This window comes from Hibiscus syriacus, unplaced genomic scaffold, assembly GCF_006381635.1.
Source record: "Hibiscus syriacus cultivar Baekdansim isolate YM2019G1 unplaced genomic scaffold, ASM638163v2 tig00109916_pilon, whole genome shotgun sequence".
NCBI lineage: Eukaryota > Viridiplantae > Streptophyta > Magnoliopsida > Malvales > Malvaceae > Hibiscus > Hibiscus syriacus.
The window spans coordinates 318,438-325,041 of record NW_024062526.1 but is presented as its reverse complement, the minus strand read 5'-3'; positions in this window follow the sequence as shown (position 1 = coordinate 325,041).

Here is a 6,604-nt window from a genome sequence, read left to right as displayed (position 1 = left end):
TGTGGTGTTCATTTGTATAGAAATCTAAAATCAAGGTCTGCTGGTATAAAAAAGCACAAATGGACATACTGGAAGGCTGTAAAGGCTTATCGGGAAGTGGATTTCAATAAGCATATAAACTGTTTAAGACGTGTTTTGCCTCAGTGTGCTCAAACACTAGAAGATGTCGGGTTTGAAAGATGGTCAAGAGTACATCAACTTGGAGCAAGATATGGTTTTATGACGTCTAATAGTGCAGAATCAATTAACGCTCTAAGTCGTCATTCCCGGAAATTACCCATTACTATGTTAATGGAGTTTTTTCGAGCCTCTATTCAACAGTGGTACTACAAGAAAAGAAACCATGCAGGTATTATTTCTTTGAATTTACAGGAACATTGGGATATATTTTACTAAGTATTATTTATTTAAATTTACAGGAACATTGGAACATCGTGTTACACCATGGACTGAAAAAAAGATAACGAAACGTGTTGTGAAGTCAACGTCATGGAGAGTTGAACCATGTTCAAACACTTTGTTTGAAGTACTGGATAATAACTTAAATGGGCTTGTCGATCTAATGCAAGGACGTGTAGTTGTATGAAATGGAAAACATCTGGTTATCCATGTGGCCATGTTATAAAAAGTTGCTCTTCATCTAAACCAAGATGATTCAAGCACATACGCTATGGATTGCTACACTACAGAAGTATATCGACAGACTTATGCCGAGATTGTCTACCCTATTTCACATCCTTCTGAGTGGGACATACCAGATGACTTACAAACAGTTTTGCCACCAACCATGGACAGAAGGCTACCTGGCCGACCAAAAAGTCACGATCGTATACCGTCTAAGGGTGAAGAGAAGAAGAGATCGACATGTAGTCGGTGCAAGGAAAGTGGTCATACAAGGTTGACATGTGGATCACCAGTGCCATCACAATCATCTTTTCCTCTACCAAAATATGGATCATCATCAAAATCCAAAGCTCATATGGTGTCAAGAAAAAGGCAATCAAAATCGCAATCATCTTTAAAATCCCAATCACAACTGGCTTCACCTTTTGGGTCTGTTAACTTAGGTGATTTTTAAATGCAAGCGTTGTATTATGTAGATTTTATGTGTGAACTTTTAACATTTTCAGTTAGGCATGTATTAGTAACTTGAGTTTGAAAATTGCTATGATCTGTTCCAGTTGTTATCACTTAATAGGCAATCATCTTAATGTCCATCGCAACGCGGAAATAACTTTCGCAATGCGAAATGAAAATCGCAACGAGAGAATCGCAATGCGAAATGAAAATCGCAACGAGGGAATCACAATGCGAAATGAAAATCGCAACGCGAATTTAATTTCGCGTTGCGATTTTCATTTTCGCGTTGCGATTCTATCGTTGCGATTTTAATTTCGCATTGCGATAGTACTTTTTGCCTTCAACATAATGCATATTGAAATCAACAAAATCAACCATTACATTTCAATCAATTAAACAAGCACAAATAAGAATTATGTTAACATCAATTAAACAAATCAACTTTTACAAATCACCTTTTACAAATCAATTAAACAATCAAAAAATAAGCAATAATTATTAGAGAAAATAACACTTCTACTATTGAATCAACTTTTGCAGGCATACATCATTTTCACGCAGCTCACTTCTGAGATTAACCTGCATAAACCAAACATTTGCTCAAACAACACTTTCTACACATCTAAAACCTACAAACAGCAAATTATTGAATTCTAGGTACTTAACCAAACATTTTCAAACCACAAGCCTATAAACATACCAATTGTTTATGGACATTTTTATAACGCGGATGCAGGTAGGCAGCGTCTCGTATATATCGATCTAGCCATATAATGTCGAAACCACAAGCCTACTGCAGCTCTATCTATATCGGTGGGAGGTAGATACTTTATACTTCCTGTGATCAAACGGTCCAACGCCAAGCATACGAGAGGACCACAATCCCCTCTGGGTCCTTTCGTTTGTTGTGGTGCGGTCTCGTCTCTGCTAACTGTAATATGAGCTTCTTTGGCTTCTTGTTCCAGAACGAGTCCAATAATTTATCGCATCCAAGTATTTAGCCAAATAAGAGCTCCATTCCTTAATAATATCTCTTAAATCAGCCAATGATATGCAATTTATCATGCTGTCATATACTATTGCCTTAAGGGATGGGATCTGAAGCTCGACGAGAAGCCAATGGTTACGTTCCAAAACAGGGATAAACACCTGCAATCATAAGTAATAATTCATTCATTTGCGCACTTATTTATGAATACCTTTAAACTCAATCTAAAATAAACACTAACCTTATCGACCTCCCACCATGCAGGATAAAGTTTAGCTTGTCCATTGCCCAACGCAAATGATTCATCTCGTTGATTCTTCAAGTGAACTGCGTTAAAAGCCGTCGGCATTATTGTATACCGTGTATTTATTTTATTTTCCTTAAGTTTCCTAATTATTAGTAGACGTGACACCCACGCATCGATATGCTGTTTTACAAAAAATACATATATTAGTGAATTACATTAATTTTTAAACAAATTAATCAAATGAAATATAAGAAAAATATAAGACTTACCCCTCCATCGAAATAGCCATTGTCTTCGACCCCTAATAATACGCCCCACCAAGACCGATCAAGCAACAAATAGATATCATCATTGAGCTTGCATATGTCAGTGAAACACCCTGGCTTCTCTCGTGTAGATAAAAATCAACTGCGGTCTTAGCCCAAAGGGTGTTATCCAGAATTGTGTCCGTAGTTGTTTCCTCTCCTCTTCAGATACCGGTATGGTACTGGCCGGTAACTCATACGAGAGCCAACTTGAATCCATCATGTCCGGCACGTCAGAGGGTTTCTCAAGAATCCTACATATGACGCCATGTGAATCGGGCTCTTGAATGGTGGGAGGGACCTCTTCAACGATGACAGTGGCCTCTTGAACGGTGGGAGGGGACTCTCGAGGAATGATAGGGGCATCTTCAACGATAGGAGTGGACTCTTGAGGGATGATAGGCGAGTCGGCTTCTTCTTGCGGTGTCTTTGCACTATTGGGGTATACGGAGACTTAATAGCACGTGCACGCCGTCTGATGCGTGAACTCTGTCGTGCAAGAAAAACCCGACGTAAAGCATCCACCTTATCGGTCCGCTAAATAAAAATACAAATATCAGTAAATAAACAGACATGATATTTAAACAGTGAAAACAAAGATAAATATATTTCAAACTTTCAACCAAAAGACAAACAAAGACAAATACTAACTTCACAGTGTTAAAGTAAAAAGTTTAGCAGTTTTGGCAGCAACCGAATAAATTTACTAAGCAATCTAAGTGAAATGATTAATTTAAGTGAAATTACGAGTAAATTTATCATCAAGTTAAATATGGAAAATCTTAAACTTACCTCGTTGCGTAGAGTATGAACCTCATTCTGCAATGATACTACCATCTCACGTAGAGCGGCAACCTCACCACGTAAAGTAGACACCTCCACACGCCATGCACTATCGTTATCGCGTAGAGTACCGATCTCCTCACGCAAGGCATTGACCTCATCACGTAACTCCCTTGACTCATCCCGTGGAGGTGGAGAACAGGGAGATAGAAGTCGTGGCATCTTTGTCGGTCGCCTATCATGAGGTGATGGTGGAGAAGAGACTCGATGATGTGACGGGATAGGTGATGGCTCTCGTTGTAGAGGTGTATAGTCGGGTCGATCAGGTGATGGCTCTGGGTGAGGTGATGGCTCTCGAAGTGGAGGAAGTGGAGGCTGCTCATCATTCGTGCCATCAAAAAAACGCTGACTAGCTTGCCACCAATCAGTGGCAAGCTCAGCCTCCGTGGGTGTCAGTCTCATTAATGGAGTGTTGGCCTCCTAATAATATAAAAACTAAAACAAAGTTAAACGTCTACTATTAATAACTTGTTTATATATGATAGTATTTGTGTTAACTTACATTATTTATTTTCGCATATGGTATTAAGTCTTCCCAATCCAACATACGTTTCCTCTTCCAGGAAATAGCCCTAGGAATATCATCTGAGGATTTTAATGCATATGTCCGCATGCTGGGGAAAGCCTCGAATATCCAAATCTACAAACAATATAATAACAAACATTAGTAATTGTTAAATAATTAATTATAATTTTGAAAACATTATATAGAAATTCTTACCTTAAAGGCCCAAACAAAGCCTGACAAAGTGTATTTCGACCCATCGCCCCGCAAACTTTTGCGGTCATCAAAGGCAGACGACAACTTAGTCCAGGTAGCTTTCCATATACGAACCCCACGGAAACAGATTCCATGCATTTAGGTCCTCTACCAATAATATTAGCTCCTGAGGAATAGGTTGTCTGGCCTCTCTACCTAGAAAGCCGGCATACAAAAGTAGTAGAAGGCATACTCGGACAACATCGACGTCATTCATCCGAGTAAACCATCTTTCTTATTAAACAATTTCTTCATGTCGTCGACGTGTAAGTTCGGCTTCTCTATTGACTCATCAGGAAAAACCCTGGATAACCATGATGGGCGGGTGATATGACGAGTGTACCGGCCTACATCATCGTGTCCGAATCGTAGACCAGTGATTAAGCAGAACTCCTTCCGCCCAAAACAAGTATACGCCGGTGGAAAATGAAACCATATCTCTTCCTCACCACGTTGTATACTGTCGGGTAGATCGCTAGTCATGGTCTGAAGCCACAAATGGGTGTAACTAGCATCTCCACCCGGATGCTGTACTCTCAGCCATGGCCCAAAGCAGGTTTCTTCAAACAATTTTCTTTGTGCAGGTGAAAGCTTCGAAGCAATTGTAGTGGCTAGGCTAACTTTATTCCTTAATGTCAATGAAGCCGAAAAAAATTTCTACAAAAAAACAATAAACATACCAAGTTAGATATACCAAAAATTACACTGTCAAGATATACCAAAAACAAAACAATAAACATAAATAGTTGTTTATTCTTGAAACTAAAATTTGCAACACTGTTTCTGTCTTTTGGTTGAAATGAAAATCGCAACGAGATAATGAGAATCGCAACGCGGAAATGACTATCGCAACGAGAGAATCGCAACGCGAAATGACTATCGCGACCAGACAATCGCAACGCGAAATGAAAATCGCAACCGCGAAATTAAAATCGCAACGCGAAATGAAAATCGCAACGCGAAATGAAAATCGCAATGCGATTTTGGTTTCGCGTTGCGATTTTTATTTCGCGTTGCGATTATCTCGTTGCGATAGTCATTTCCGCGTTGCGATTCTCATTCTCGAAACTATTCTTCTTCTGCATTACTTCAACCAAAAGACAAAGCAAAGACAAATACTAACTTCACAGGCTAAACAGTTTAGCAGTGGCAGCAATCGAATGAATTTAATAAGATATCTAAGTGAAATGGTTAATCTATTATTGAAATTACCAGTAAACTTATCATCAATCTCAATATGAAAAACCTAAAATAATGCAAAAATTTCAAATAAAAAAAAAAAACTAACCCTCGGAGGTTGATTTTCCATTTTTGAATGATTGTGAGGGATTTTTGACTGTGAATGGTTGTGAGGGATTTCGCCGGCGATGGAGACGGAAATCTTCGGAGATGGGGACGGATTTCGCCGTAGAGAGTGAGAGATGGAGATGGGATTGAGTGTTGTGTTTTTGGGTTTGAGGTTATGAGTTGCGATTACTGTGGACGGTTCATTTTCCGATTTATTAAAAAAAAATACGTGTTTGGAATTTGAAAAAAAAAATACGCGTTAATACGAATGGCGCTAAGTAAATCGCGTTGCGAAAGTCAGTATCGTGTTGCGAAAGTAAGTATCTCGTTGCGATTTTTTATTATCGCATTGCGATAGTCAGTATCGTTGCGATTTTCCCAATTCGCGTTGCGATTTACTTATTCGCATTGCGAATTTCCCAATTCGCGTTGCGATTTACTTATTCGCATTGCGAATTGGGAAAATCGCAACGATACTGTAGACCATCGCAACACGATTTTCAACTATCGCATTGCGAAAATGCAACGCGAATTTGCGATAATGGAGATCGCGTTGCGAATTAGCGATCGCATTGCGATTTTGTTGGTCATTTTGGCAAATCCGGAAAAAGTTGGTTAAAATCGTATATTATATGGGATTTTTGGTCACTGAGGTTATTTTCTCTATATAAAAATATGTAATCCCCGATAACAAAATAAAAGCTAAGAAACTAAACATACATGATAATATGTAAAGAAACAAAATTTAACTATGCAAAAATTAAATTATAAGAGTAAAATAAACAGATAATAAAATACAATAATTAAATAAATAAAATTAAAGTAAAGAAAAATAAAGAGATAGAAATAAACGATTAGAATATTAAAACAAATAAAATGTAAGTATTGAAATTAAATAAATAAAATAAAAATACGTAAATTTAAAAGCGTATAAAGTTAAATAACAGAAATAAAATGCAATAAAAATAAAATGTTAGTAGTTTGTAATTAGCGGTTAGAAAGGTTAGCTGTTAGAAAAATTAGTGGTTAGCAAAGTCCGAACTATAATAATGTGAATTATACCCCGGATCTGATCACCACAAGATTGAATCAAA